Source organism: Oryctolagus cuniculus, chromosome 13 (genome assembly GCF_051225735.1).
Source record: "Oryctolagus cuniculus isolate XC-2025 breed Fujian yellow rabbit chromosome 13, ASM5122573v1, whole genome shotgun sequence".
In the NCBI taxonomy this organism is placed as follows: domain Eukaryota; kingdom Metazoa; phylum Chordata; class Mammalia; order Lagomorpha; family Leporidae; genus Oryctolagus; species Oryctolagus cuniculus.
In genome coordinates, this window is record NC_142879.1 from 16042769 (window position 1) to 16058334 (window position 15566).

The 15566-nt window shown below is 47.0% G+C and overlaps 1 long non-coding RNA gene and 1 pseudogene across 7 annotated transcripts in view; one reads left to right on the forward strand and one right to left on the reverse strand.

Moving 5' to 3' along the window:
- The window catches only part of LOC149122488 (uncharacterized), a 72289-nt gene extending 61417 nt beyond the window's left edge, over positions 1-10872 (reverse strand). The window contains exons 1-3 of one of the 7 annotated variants that reach the window (XR_016219506.1): positions 9923-10280; positions 8897-8987; positions 8021-8302 (exon numbers count right to left, since the gene is read on the reverse strand). This is a non-coding gene — a long non-coding RNA (uncharacterized LOC149122488). Of the gene's footprint in view, positions 1-8020; positions 9305-9922 lie in introns of those variants that run through there. The other 6 variants (XR_016219507.1, XR_016219503.1, XR_016219504.1 and 3 more) reach the window with 6 other exon arrangements.
- Positions 10873-14566: 3694 nt separating this feature from the next.
- LOC100358283 (small ribosomal subunit protein uS17 pseudogene) lies at positions 14567-15229 on the forward strand (annotated as a pseudogene).
- Positions 15230-15566: the final 337 nt, after the last annotated feature.

Below are 15566 nucleotides of genomic sequence, written 5' to 3' on the forward strand. Positions count from 1 at the left end.
TCTGTGCCTGAAGCCCTTACAAAATCTATCATAGTGCTACAGCATTATAGAGCAGGAGCAAATTTTGCAATTCTGTTGCCAAATTTTTTTTAAGTAAAAAAGAAATATGGAAAATGGAAAAAAATCTACTCGGATTTATACCTTACTTAATTAGGGTATTAAGTTACCATTCATTATGCTTCTACTAAGTTGTGAAAATGATACTGAGTTCTTTAAGTATATCATTTACCACCAATAAAATCCTATAGTAAAACTTATCTTCTTTTATCAATGAGAAAACTAAGAGGTTATATGACTTCCTCCAAGGAAGTCAGTCCAAGGCTAGTAAGAATCAGGTGAACAATTTAGCCCTGGGGTAGGTGTTTGGTGCAGAGGTTAAGATGCCCCTTGGGACATTGGCATCCCATATCAGAGTGCCGTATCAGGCTTCCGCTCTCCTTCCAGGCAACGTGCACCCTGGGTGGCAGCAGGTGATGGCTCAAGTACTCCTTCCCCTGTAGGACAAAGCCTCTTCCCCTTTCACCTTGTCCATGCTCAGCCATCATCCTCTCTCCTGTACATCTGACTTACTTCCTGTCAATCAGTCTAGTTATTCCCTTTACAACCATGTCCGCAATGTAGGATTTGAATTTGTGTGCCCAACCCATGCATAACGCACACTAGGATGTGAGCTCCATGTGTCTTTTTGACCAAGGCAATGCTGTGAACATTAGCTGGCCGTGTATTGCATCTGGTGCATGGCTGTGTATAGCATCCGGTGCCTATCTGGAGGATAAGGAATGAACACCTGGGTGCAGGAAGGAAGCTGATGAATTCCAATGACATCATTTGGACCTGGGAGACACTGGACTCAAAACAACACTCTATGCCAGCAGTGGGGAACCTTTTTTCTGCCCAGGGCCATTTGGATATTTATAACATCATCCGTGGGCCATGCAGAATTATCATCTTAAAATTAGCCTGCTGTAGATTGATTGAAATTTTAGTCCTGCCTGCATTCGCTTTGGCAGGGTCAGATGAAAGGGTTTTGCAGGTCTTCTATGACCTCCCCCCTGCTTTATGCCAATTCCTCCTCTTCTGGGCGGGTCCCAGTGCAAGTCTTCACATACCCAAGCTGAGGGTGGTTTGCTATAGACAGGTGAATGACCAAAGTTGGTTCTATGCTCTGAGATGAGAAATTAGGAGAAAGACTGCCACGAAGACCATGGGTGGAAGGGATGCAAGACCCACAACAAGGAAAACAAGAGGACACCGATGATTGGGACGTCACATCCCACTGGAAACGCATTTTCCGCAGTCACTAGAGCTCCGTGCCACTCTGAGTACTGGAAGTTGTGGATATCACAAAAGGAGGCCTGGAAGAACAGTCACTGAAAGTCTGGATGGCCGATTAAAGGCCAGAGGCAGGGATGACGAGTTCTCCTGAAGAAGATCAGTCTGCAGAACACCGCGGCTTCATGGAGCTCTTGCCCCAGCTGTCTCCTGCTTGCACCACCAAGAATCCAGCAGTCATTCCTGCCAGACGGGGGAAGAACTTCAGAATCCCTGACTAGGCGTTTCAATTCCTGGCAGTATTTCAGCACCACAACATTTTGCCAGCTGGAGGTGATAAAATCATGCCCACCAAGCCCTGGTGGCAAAACTTGCCCAACCACTCCCAGCCCCCCAGATCTCTGCTCTGTAACTGGCCTCAGGTGGGCTCTTTCCTCTCCACATTGTAAAAGCGAGCAGTGAGAAATTTCTTTATACTGGATCCTTTGGAAACCATGCTAAAAGGATGAAGGTCTAACAGTGCATTCCAAGGATCAGCCAAGCAGTTGGGAGAATACTGGAATGAAACGTCGAAACTTTCCATAGTTTTTCCAAAAGTGTGCCATGTAGGCAAGCGCCCAGACCCAGGAGCACTGGGGAGGCAGTGGGAGGCGGCAGGAGAGGGTCCTCCAATGTGACTGGTCATCTTGATAGAGTAAATGCAGCTCATAAGCACTAGTGTTAGACAATACATCCCAGACAGAGTGTGTGCCAAGGGTGCTGCGAGGGAGTTGAGGAATGAAAACAGACAGGCCCAGGCTCTGTGTGCCAAAAGCAAACAACTTAGCGAGGAAAAGGGGCCATGTTTCAGTGGCTCCAGGCTCAGGCAGAGGGCAGAGAGCATTTTAATGAGAGTAAAACTGCAGAACTTGCAAAAGGAGACAAAGTCCCACTAAGGATGCTCTACTTCATCGAAAAGTCTGCGAAATATAGAATTGTGTACAGGCCCAAACCACAAATAGCCAAAGAATTTAACCACAAGAAGATGGACATTCAACTAAGAATAAAAATAACAATACTTTTTCTCTGATGATTTAAAAATAACTTCAGAATTGAAATAGACTTGGGGCCATAGTTATAATTACTGAGTATCACTGAATTGTAGATGTAAGACATATGGCTTCATAGAATATTCTAGTTAATAAATTCCCAGCCACATCATCCCTTTTTTTCTGAGACACATACCCAAGCTGTAAGGTGCAGGTAATTTTTTGTCATTCTTCCATGTATTTAATGGCATTTTTTCAGATACACATAAAAGCGCTTGTTATAAATTTCAGAAATTCCTGATTTGGGAACAAAGGAGAAAACCTGTGACAGCAAGAATTGTGCCAAGGTGGAAAGTGGCGAGGCCAGGGAAGGGACAGTCATCACAGAGCCCTCTGTTAGTAACACCTGAAAGGCACAATCGTCCTACAGTGACTTTAGCTTCTGTCCCTGCCACACACATCCTGGAGAAGAATGGTGCCTGCGACTTAGGCAGGTAGGTGGAGACCGCAGCTCTGCTCAGGGCAAAAGTGACCCAGAAAAAGGGCCAGTTTGAACAAGTCATTTGCCAGCTTACAACTCCCTAGGAGCTGCCTGGTTTCAGGGTGATGAAGCCTAGGCTCTTGCAAAGTGCGTAAGAAGTACTTGCTTCCTCTTCAAGTTTTCTTCCTTATCTCAAGCGCTCAGAGTCCGAACCAACATGAAAACCAGCATCCAGCCCTTGTGTCTCCCGTTGTCTATCTGTTCAGAATTACAATCCGCAGAAACTGCAGGGCAAGGTGGAAGGAGAGGCTGCACCAGGTCCCAGGAGGCGAATCTACCCTAAATAAGAACTCCGTTAAGGCAGCTAAAGAGAAGGGCCCTGGGGGGCAGTGTATGCTGTGGGCTGGGAAGTTTCCTGCACCCGGGACATTCAGAAAATGGGAGAAACAAACAACAAATCTACACAGTAAAACACAGAAAAGCCATAAAAACTATTCAAGTGACAAAAGACCAAGCCCACTGGTAATTGTAAGAGGTACGATTTTCGTATTAAAACACTGTACTTTTGTTTTTAAAAAAACAAAAGCAAAACCTATGTTTGGCGCAGTAAAAAGGAGAGGCCAAAAAGATCCATGCATGGCAGGGGGTCCGGTCAGGATCAGGCCTCGGAGGCCGGGAGTGGGGTGAAGCGGCTTAGCTTCTAGGTCTCCCCATGCCCTTCCTACCCCAGGAAAGGACTTCTAATGACCACAGCCAAACGTGGTTAGGGATTCAGACTGGAGGCTTGGGTGGAGACAACTACAAAGGCCCGAGACAGAGGGAGGCGAGCAAAGAGAAGGCCAGGGCGTGAGATCAAACCACCAACTCTCAGTTCAAACAGCAAAGTCAGACACAGATGTGCCACTTGGGAAAATTGAGGGTTGTGTTTCCTTATCAAGACTTAGAAGGAAGTCACTGCACTCGGCATCATCAATATTTCCTGACGGTCAACAAGGGCGGGAGTTCCTAAGTCTCCTAAAGGGACTTCATCAAAAGTCCACAGTTCAGATGACAAAGCCAAAGGCGTGAGGAGCCATCAGACGCTCTAGAAGGCTGGCTGTCCTCCTTCCAGCTCCAACCTTTCCTACGAGGCTGGGATACATGAAACTGCTGGCATGTGATTGGGTTTTCACCTGCACATCACTGGACCCAAGGTGAGAGCAGAGGGTGCGGGAGACCAGGCAGTCTGAGTCAGCAGGGCCCTTCTGCTGGGCGTTATCACCACACATCACCGCAGCGTGTTACGCAGAGTATAGTCCCGCCGGGCCTGGACGCAGCCCTCATGCACGTCACTCAGTTTTCACCTGCTGGCAAAATCTGATCCAGGTACTTCCTGCATAGTCAGAACAAGGTTCCAGGCGCACGGATGCCTCTGCTGGTATTCAATACTATTGAATGTTATGGGAATTTTGGACACAACTGAAAAATACAATATATGTGTATTGTTCCAACTGTGTACAAGAAATACACAGCTTCTGCATAGAAGATGAATTAAAAGAATATGTACTGGGTTATAGTGATAACAAATGGATTCTATTTCCTCTATACTGTTTTAACTATTTCCAAGCTATTAAAATGATTGCATAGTCACCTTTAGTCAGAAAGAATACCTTCAAAAATTATTCTTGCTAACTTCCAGATGCAATGACTTTGAACCGCCCTTGACTGTTGATGAACAGGGTTTTTTTGGTTTTTTTTTTTTTTTTTTTTGCGCAAATTGTTGAATTTTTAGTATAGAATTGGTCTTCTGTATATAAAGTTAATTGAAAATGGATCTTAGTGGAGAATGGGACAGGGGATAAGAGAGAGAGGAGGAGGAGGAGGAGGAGGAGGAGGGGTGGGTGGGAGTGTGGGTGAGAGGGCGGGTACAGTGGGAAGAATCACTATGTTCCTAAAGTTGTACTTCTAAAGTGCATGAAGCTTGTATTGCTTAAATAAAAAGCTTCTTTAGAGGAAAAAATATTCTTGCAGTAGGCGGGAGCATTTGGCACAGTGATTAAGATGCCATTTGAGATGCCCCGTCCCATACTAGAGAGCCTGGTTCTAGTCCCAGCTCCGCTACCAATGCCAGCTTCCCGAGAAGAAACAGCCACGTGGGGGCCCAGATTGAGTTCTGGGCTCCTGGCTCTGGCCTGGTGGAGGCATTTGGAGAATGAACCAGCAGATTAGAGCATGCTTGCTCGCTCTCTCACTCTCTCTCTCTGTCTTCCTAATAAATAAGCGAATTACATAAACTTTTTCATTACTCTCTATATCGATTTAGAGAAAGGTGTGGAGGGCCAAGGGGACCAGTCAAGGGAATACAGTTCTCAAGACAAGAGTGCAACAAGGGCCTGATCTGAACTGAAAGACCCAGGAGCCTTGCAAAGGCATTAGGGCTCTGGGGCTTACTCCACATAGAAGATGAACGGCATGGGAAGCCGAGTAGGTGATCAGAGCGCTGATTAGAAAAACACATGTGGCTGAGAAGAAAGGTCCTAGGGTAACGGTCAGTGTTGTTTTCGATGTGTCTGGTTTGAGGCACCTTTAGACATACAGGTAGAAATGCTGACCAAATAGGATGAGAAAGAGAAACAAGCAAGAAAGGAAGGAAGGAGAGAGGGGGATGGAAAAAATAGATGTGGATCAGGAGCTTGGAATACAGATTTAGCCTGGAGAGAGTTTGGCAGTACCAATATAGAAACAGTGACTGACATGGTATAGATTTATGTTGTCCCTTGGTCAGCGCCCCGGCTCACTAGGCTAATCCTCCGCCTGCGGCGCCGGCACACCGGGTTCTAGTCCCGGTCGGGGCGCCGGATTCTGTCCTGGTTGCCCCTCTTCCAGGCCAGCTCTCTGCTGTGGCCTGGGAGTGCAGTGGAGGATGGCCCAGGTGCTTGGGCCCTGCACCCGCATGGGAGACCAGGAGAAGCACCTGGCTCCTGGCTTTGGATCGGCACAGCGCACAGGCCATAGTGGCCATTTGGTCTCCTTCCAAAGACCTTTCTCTCTGTCTCTCTAACTCTGTCAAAAAAAAAAAAAAAAAAAAAAAGATTTATGTTGTCCCACAGGAGAGTATGTGACTATTTGCTTTCTCTTTTCTTCTAGTGCAGAATTTCTCAACTTCAGCATGATCGATATTTCGGACAGGAGAATTCTTTGTTGAACAGGTTGTCCTGTGCACCATAAGACATTTAACAAAGACTGCATGCCAGTGGCATAGCTCCTCCCCCTCAGTAGGGACCCCTGACCCTGTCCAGATCAAGCCAAATGTCCCCTGAGGGACAAACATTGCTTCTGGTTGGAGAGTCATCATTCGAGCATATTATGGCAATGGGTATGACATCCTACAGATCTTATAGAATCCATGTATTCAAATAAATTCAGATGTATTCAGATAAAGCTGCTTTCAGAAGAGTCCTACTGGATAAGGGTATGCCCAAGGGGGCGGGCATTTGGCATAGCAGTTAAGTCCACGTCCCATGTCAGAGTACCTGGGTTCAAGTCCTGGCCCCACTTCAGTTCCAATTTCATGCTAATATTGACCCCAGGTAATGGCTCAAGTAGTTGAATCCCTGCCACCCACGTTAGAAATCTGGACTAATTTCCTGGTCCCCAGCTTTGGCCCAGCCCAACCCCAACCCTTGTAGGCATGGCGGGGGTGGGGTGGGGAGGGGGAGCAGCAAATGGAAGTGCTTTCTCTTCTCTCTCTCTCTCTCTCTCTCTCCTCCCCCAACTCTCTCTCCCCTGCTAATGAAAATTTTGAAACATTAAAAAATTAAAGTGTAGAAGTTAAACACACATATACATTCATAAGTACTGTGCTAAGTAAGGCAACTACAAAGGTGACTAAAACATGAACCAGGTCCCTGCAGAGTCCTTAACCCAGCGAGGGGTAGAAGCAAGGAACTCACACCACGTAGGAACAAATAGTCCCGACAGATCACGAGCAAGCACAAAGTTCTCTCGTAGCAAAGCAGAGCATGTTCGAGAGGAGGAGAAAGAGCAAGTGACATCTGAGTAGCGTCTTGAAAGCTGTGAATGAATTCACCCAGTGCGAACGGCAAGCCAGGCATTCCAGGCAGTGTCTGAGGGGCCCCTCAAACCGCTCAGAGAAATGCGTCTTATGAAAAAAACATTTCATCCCCAAATAGACTGATCTTCATTTCCAATAAACCTTTTGAAGTATCCTTGTATACGCAAAGAGAAGGAATGAGTGACACAACCCAGTCCTATTTCAAGCCCTTGAAAATCGACACTGCTGGGGCCGGCGCTGGGGCACAGCAGGTTAAGCTGCTACCTGTGACGCCAGCATCCCGCGTGCACCCCGGTGTGAGCCCCGGCTGCTCCACTTCCAATCAGGTTCCCTGCTAATGTGCCCAGGAAAGCAGCCGCACAAGGCCCAAGTGCTTAGGCCCTTGCCACCCACATGGAAGACTCAGATGGAGCTCCAGGCTCCTCCTGGCTTCCTGAGCCTGGCCCAGCCCTAATGGTCGCAGTCATTCGGGGAGTGACCCAGTGGATGGAAGATCCGTCTCTGTATCTCTTCCTCTCTCTGTAACTCTGCCTTTCAAGTAAATACATAAATCTTAACATCGCTCCCATTTTTATGTCAGTGGTGTTTCGTCATCATCTCTAATAACAGCCCAGCATCCTGCAGGCGCCGCGGCTCACTAGGCTAATCCTCCGCCTGCGGCGCCAGCACCCCGGGTTCTAGTCCCGCTTGGGGCGCTGGATTCAGTCCCAGTTGCTCCTCTTCCAGTCCAGCTGTCTGCTGTGGCCCTGCACCCGCTTGGGAGACCAGGAGGAAGCACCTAGCTCCTGGCTTCGGATCAGTGCAGCATGCCAGCCGCAGCGCACCGGCCATAGCGGCCATTTGGGGGGTGAACCAACGCAAAAGGAAGACCTTTCTGTCTCTCTCTCACACTAACTCTGCCTGTCAAAAAAAATAAAATAACAGCCCAGCATCTGTTGAGACATTTTCTGTTTGGTTCGTTGATGCGTCCTGTCTTTATGAGCAACAAAAACTCACTTAAATAAAACCAGCCCCTGGAACCAGGGAGACGGGGCCTGCAGGTGGGAGCAGCAGGTGCCTGGCACCCAGCCTGCCTCCATTACAATGACCACCAAGCTTCCAAGAGGGCCCGGCCTGCAGCCCCTCGGTGCTCTGGGGCAGCTGACCTGCAGGCTCACAAAGCCACCCACTCCCAAGATTTGTTACCTGTTAAGTCCAAGGAAGCTGATGTTTCCAGACGTGTTCATTCAGGAGGATCAGGCAATGATGTCACAAAATAAAAAGCACCGTCACCAAAAATATCGCCAAACCGAGATGAGACAACGGGCAGAAGGGAGCTGCAGCCGCGGCCAGCGGTGCAGGGGTGCAGACCGGGGGAGCAGGCAAACACAGCGAAGAGCTCACGGCCACAGATCGGCTGGTGGGGCTGGCAACAGGCTGCTGCTTGTTGAAGTCAGCTGGGAGGCCTCGACCCTGCAGGTGGGGCTGCTGGAGAGGTTCCAGGACACCTGGAGATTTGGGGGCGAGCAAGGGCCCCCGCGCAGGCAGGGAGACCCCGGCCTCACAGCCTGGTTCTGCTGCGGACCACACGCACTAAACTCCGCAAGAACCAGCCAGAAATCATATGAAAATTACAGGCTCAAAGTTAAAGCTGAAGACAGAAAAAGGAACAGGGTCCAATTCCTGGAACAGCTAACCTGGAGCAGTCAAGTCAGTGATTTCCCAACAATTATTGAGACAAGAGAGCATCTACTAGAACAGAACTAGAAGTCAGTGGCCAGACGGCTTCCTCTGAGAAGAGGCCACTCAGCCTGGCTTATTGACGGCGATCTTCTAGGTCTTACGCTGGAGTGGCGACTCCTCCTGCAAGCAAGTTTCCCCAAACTTCAGATTGGTAGGAGACCTGACCGAGACAAACAACTCAGGCCTACAGGAGGGGCACCTGGGAGCGTGCACGGACCTCCAAGGTACCAACCACAGCACACCCACAGGAGCAGGAGAGGCAGCAGCCGCGGCCACAACATCTAGCAGGTCTAACTTGCAGCACACCCTGCCCCGTCCTGGTTGGGCGTCTGTGCTCACCTGGAAACACATGAACTTGGGCTTGCTTGAAGTGTTTGCGGGTAACAACTGGGGTGCAGGAATAATCCAGGTATACAGTCGGAACACCTGCCTGAACAGTACACCTTGGAGCTTGTCATTGAAATCTAAACCACACCTGGGCTTTCTTAAGGGGGACTTTTAAAGCAAATGTCTCCACAAATTCTGACTGTGACGTTAAGGAATAAAAATACACTATGTGTCATTTAAAAACACTGAGGGAATAAAAGGACCAATGTGAAATTCATGTTTTACCAAATGCAGACGTAGTGGTACTGCCTGTGCTGGCCAAAGAACAGACAAGATCTTTGTATCTACTCGGCTTCCCACGTCTTGCCAACAGCTCTTAAACTGACCTCATAGGCAGCTGTTAAAAAGGGTTTCCATCCACCTGACTTCCCAGTCGATGCCTCCGGAACAGGGGCCTTTTCCCCTGCGTTAGGAGCTAACTCCTCAGTGAGACTAATTAGATTTTCCCCCCAAGAAAACACCCAGGATATTGATTTGAGAATTGAAAATAGTATTGATGTACAGTAGTCAGTTTCACTTGCCTAAGAATTAATGCCACACTTTAAGTGAACCAAAGTATGAAATGTCTACAGTTTTTACTGCTATAGGAACTGTAATTTAAAGTGATTGATATGATGTAAAACTTCTCACAAAATCTGAGACTTCTAAGTCAAAGATTCCACACCACCATTCAGTTAAATGCCAAATGTCTCCATATATTGAATTATTTCTGACACTAAAGACCACAGTCTTCTTCACGTGCTATCTGTTTGGAGGTTTATCATTATAATCTCTTAATAGCATCAAGATTTGCTCTGCCTTTAATCTGTACATCCTCATTTAGTCATTCAACAAATATTTACTAGATACTAATGATGCACACAGCTGTGTACAAATATATAAACAGATGCTTCTCAAAGATGTTGAAGCAAAAAGAAGTAAGAACCCTGGGGCCCTGCCTGTGTAACCGACACTGCACTCGTCTTTTATGTGCCTTACCTCGTTCAATTTCCCCTGCCCTGAGTGAACGTTATCTTCATTGGGCAAATCAGCAGCTACAGAGCATAAGTAATCTACCCAAGAACCCACAGTTATGAATGGATGCCTTAGAAATGGGCCAACCTGTCCTCTCTCTCCTCTTCCTAGTTCCTAGAGAGATACCCAGTTCAACTCTTTAGCTCTATTTCCTCCCACAAGGCCACGCTGCTCTCTCTGACCCTCAGCGATGACCCCACAGCCTACATTCTCCCGAGACCTCCACCTTCACCCTGGCTTCTCTCTTCCCGTCCCAGGTCCTGACTGTCCCGAGGGATGTTAGCACTGCCCTCTGCCGAACGGTGGTGGCTGGACATCCAGTTCTGCTTTTGTCTCGTGGGCTGACCCTTTTACAACACGTGGCCACGAACTCCAGTAATCACCTTGTCCATCCAGATTCATTCCATCTCATGCTTTCAAATCCTGCCTTGTGCTGTTGATTCCCCAAGTTCAGATCTCCCCTGTCGACTTCTCTGAGCGTTACATTCGTAGTTCAACAGCCTACTTGAAGTTCCCGCTGGATGTGGCCCTCTCTAGCACTCCTTATGTTCTCCTTTCCACGTGGGCACAAAACCACACTGCATTTCACAGTCAACTGAGGCCCCATAGCTGTGTTACTTAGTGGGATGTTAAGAGAAGGGACGCGTGTGCCATTTCCTGTCCTGAGCCAGGAGCTCACTATCAGTGGCTTGCCTGCTCTGTCTCCTGGTGGGTGACAGTGATCACCAGGGTGACAGATATTGCCGCAGGTAAAAGGTGGCCTGGTTTCCGTCCAGCTGGATCTTTAAATAAGTGCATCACCAATCCATTTACCTATGTGTTTCAGGAGTTTTGAGAAAAGCATTCTCTAAGCCGATACGCATCAGAGAGCTTTCCAGACCAACGCAACGGTCTCGCAGGTTTCTCCAGCTTAACACGATTTCCATCCACACCTATTCTCATCAACTTTCCTTAATTTAGGTAGCGACACCTTTTCCCACTTGATCTCAAAGACCAGAAACCTGAGAGTGATCCCGAAGTCCTTCTTTTTCGTCATTACCCACCTGCAATCCATCAGCAAACCATGTAAATTCTAGCTGCAGACACAACACAGATCTGTCCACTCTTTCTATCTCTACCTGCCAAGCCCCAAATCTGCACTATCATAATGTTTGCCTGGATTGTGACAATAGCTTCCCGACTTAATTCTTCAGTTTAGATCTGTGCAAGAAATGTTCTAAGCCAGCACCGCAGCTCACTAGGCTAATCCTCTGCCTGCGGCACTGGCACCCCGGGTTCTAGTCCCAGTTGGGGCGCCGGATTCTGACCTGGTTGCTCCTCTTCCAGGCCAGCTCTCTGCTGTGGCCCGGGAGTGCAGTGGAGGATGGCCCAGGTCCTTGGGCCCTGCACCCGCATGGGAAACCAGGAGAAGCTCCTGGCTTCGGATCGGCGCAGCACGCCAGCCATTAGCGGCCATTAGGGGAGTGATCCAACAGAAGGAAGACCTTTCTCTCTGTCTCTCTGTCCACTCTGCCTGTCAAAAAAAAAAATTGAAGTAACATGTTTTATGCATGAGTGAGCCTTTTTTTAAGGCTTATTTATATATTTGGAAGTGAGTTATGGGGGGGGGAGGAGAAAGAAAGAGAGAGAGAGAGAGAATCTTCCATCTGCTGGTTCACTCCCCAAATGGCTGCAATAGCCAAGGCTGTGCCAGGCCGAAGCCAGGAGCCAGGAGCTCCTTCCAGGTCTCCCACATAGGTAGCAGGGACCCGAGCAGTTGGGCCATCTTCTGCTGCTTTTCCCAGGCCATTAACAGGGAGCTGGATCAGAAGTGGAGTAGCTGGGACTCAAGTCAGCACTCACATGGTATGGCAGCATTACAGGCAGCAGCTTTGCTCACTGCACCACAGTGCCAGCCCCCAAGTGAGCCTATCTTAAAATTCTCAATGTCTAACTCCCAACTAACCCGTCTACAAGAGTAATGTAAGACTAACTGCTTAGCATGATTATTGTATAGACAAATTCTTGCTCATAGCACTTGGTAATTGCTACTCTTGCTATTAGTGATATATTTGATGGGAAAAAAAACAGTCCTATTAGTTTAATCCTTGGTTTGAGGCACTTGTCAGTGGAATATGTTATAGCAGAGAGGCAGAGAGAGAAAGAGGGAGAGAAGGGAGAGGGAGAGGGAGGGAGGAGGGAGGAGGGAGGAGAGGAGAGGGCTCTTCTGTCCTAGTTTACAAGTAAACTGTCTTACAAATCACAAACTTACTAACGTAGCACATTTTTTAATTGAAAATAAATGATGCAAAATAGGTTCAGTTGTGATTCAAGTTTTAAAACTTTTTATCAGTAATTATATAAAACAGGATCGAAATAATGTTCAGTCTTCTTTCTCATCACAAAATACAGTTCATCATCCTAGATTTCGGAAAGAGGAACACAACGTCCAAGGAAAATCACCATTTTAATCACGCTAAACGCCACCTTCCTGAAAGTCAGAGGGAGAAGCTGGGTTGTAACTTGTTCATGCTCAGACACAAGCAAAGTGCTGGGTCTTCTCTACTGAGCCCGCAACACTCCAAATCACTGGGCTGCTTCAGGTGAGGAGGGAGGCTCACAGAGCAAGACCATTGTCAACACATTAAACAGAACAACCAACACATGAAACACGAACGGGTCATGGTAGAGCAGTTTGTGCAGAAATTACAAAGGTATGGAGTAATTAAATCTACCTTACAGAAGTACAACCCCTGCACACGCACACGCACACGCACGCACACACACACACACACATGCCCTTTATAGATATAAAGCTGTCTAGAAAAGCAAGTGTTTTCTAGGGCAGGGACGACTGCACAGCCATGGAGTAGACAGGCTGAGGCAACAATAAGCAAGCAGCCAAGAACATGGTTTCTCTCCAAGCCAAGAAAGGAGACGTGTACATTTTCTGGCGAAGAAATCCATATTTTAGGTGCTTGACCCCTGGGCTCCAAACAGTGTTGTGGAGATTAGGAAAATAGAGTGAGGGATATATTTTAAGCTCCTGGAAAAAAAAAGAAAAAGGATATGTAAATATATTGTTGTAGAATTGACGGTCTCGGTCAGGCAAAATTGAGAGCACTTTCAGTGAATTTTAAAGGGAAACTCCCAATGGAGTATTTCAGGCCAAAGAGCATTTCTCCTGGATTATGGGAATGTTATTTCAACGCTCCATGTGCGTGGCGTGGAGGGCTCTGTTAGAATGTTAACAATAAGGCTTCTACTTCCTAATTCACTGCCTGGAGATGCAGGCACGTATCGGGGACTTCTGAAAGCAGTCCTTCTGTAGTGTACGTAGAAGCGGCAGAATTTAGTTCGCCTGATAATGGCACAGCCAACAGCGAGGCTCCTGCATGTGTCTTTTGAGTAAAAATCTTGTAAATGCGTAAAAGGCGAACCTAAACCTCAATACTACCACCAATTTTCTACTGAAAATGGGAACACTGTGAAATCTGCTGTGTTCCAAACATTAATGGGTCACTAATAGTCCAATAGTAAGCAAATCTGCCAATTTATGTAAACCAAGAAGAAAGACTTGGTAAATTTCATAAATTTGCCAACGTGTGCTATTCCAAGTGGGCTGAGCAGCTACAGAATATTGACTCTCTCCAATTCTAAGAAGCAAAGCTGAATTTAATAAAATCCAAAGACTTCTGCTTATTTTTTCTTGCAAAAGCTACATATGGGGACTATGGATATATGCTTTACTTGATCATATTCAGGTGAGTTTCTAAATTTTTTCATTTTAGCCAACATATAAGAATTGCTCACATTTATGGGGTACTAGCCGACATTTTAATAGGTATTTATATTGTATAATGTCCATTTGGGGTAAACATATCTATCTCTGCAAACATTTATCATTTCTTTATGGTGAAAACATTCAAAACCCTTTCTTCTAGCTTTTTTTTTTTTTAAGAAAAATAAACATTATCACTATCTGTAGTCACCCTACTATGCAACAGAGGGCCAGAATGTCTACTGCTATCTAACTGTAATTTAATAACCATTACATAACCTTTCCCCATCTCCCCTCCCCTCTAACACTGCTCAAACTCTGGTAACCACACTACTCTCAATTTCAGTGGGATCACCTTTTTCTTTTAGTGAGATAATGAAGTCATCTTTCTGTACTTGGCTTATTTCACTTAAAATAATGACCTTCAATTTCATCCAAGTTGTTGTAAAATGTCGAGATTTCGCCCCTCTTAGGGCTTAATGGTATTCCAGTGTGTATATGCACATTTTCTTTATCCAATCATCAATGGACGGACACAAGTTGATTTCCATTTTTTGGCTATTGTTGAGTAGTGCTGCAATAACCATAAAAGAGCAGGTGTCTCTTCCACAGACGGATTTTACATTGCTCGGCTACATACCCAGCAGTGGGGTTCCTGGATCACGTGATAGCTCCATTTGCGGTTTCTCCAGGAATCTCCGCGTCTTCCCCAACGCCAGCTGAGCTTCTGCTGAGAATCTGCAATGCTGAAGAGAAGACAAAGATGAAGCCCGCCTGGCTCTAGAACAGCCCCAAGAGCTAACTAGCCATGTGTCTTGATCAGTTAACCCCTCTGAAAAATCAAGGGAATGGCTGGGAAGACGGCGGATATTCAGACTGAGTGGGACTACCAGAAGCAGCCAACCATCTTTCAAAACAAGAAGAGAGTCTTGCTGGGAGAAACTGGCAAGGAGAAGCTCCCGCACCACTGCAGAAACATTGGTCTGGGCTTCAAGACACCCCCAGAGGCTATTGAGGGCACCGAGGTGGACAAGAAATGCACCTGCACCCGAAACGTCTGCGTCCAAGAGAGACTCTTATCTGGCAGATGACCGAGATGAAACCACAGAGAGACTCCTATCTGGCAGGTGACCGAGATGAAGCCACAGAGGTGTGGTATCACCCACCCAGCCCACCTCCACTACCCCCACAAGTACAACTACTTTGAGAAGCCCCACAAGAACGTGTCCACTCACCTGTGCCCCTGCTTCGGGGACGTCCAGAGTAGAGACATTGGCACTGTGGGTGTGTACCGACCCCTGAGCAAGACAGTGCGCTTCAAAGTGTTCAAGGTCACCAAGACTGCTGGCACCAAAAAGCAGTTCCAGAAACTTGACGGGTTGCCTACCACTGCCCCAAAATGAAATGAAGTTATTTTCCCATTCAAAAAATTAGGTAGATAGATAGATAGATAGATAGATGATAGATAGATGATAGATAGAATGAATCAGTGAAGTCTTCACGTTGGGATGGACAGAGGATAGGTTTTGGAAGCAAACAGAATTGAATTTGCATTCAGTGCTGCCTGCTCTGAGACTGGGCAATTTAATTGATGCTGATGGGACTGACTTTCCTCATTTACAAATGGGCTCCAGCTCCCTAAGCGATTGCTCAGGACATCAGCTGCTCCTCTCCTCCCAAACCAGCCTAGACTTGCTCAGCTGTTTCAACAGAATCCTTGCCAGCACTTTGGGCCCCCAACTCCCATGACCCTCTTTGTTCTTTCCCTTGATTCTTTCCCTTGATAAGCATTTCTCCAACATGTCTTCAACTCTCACTCCCATCTTCCTCTCTCCTTGTAGATCTCTA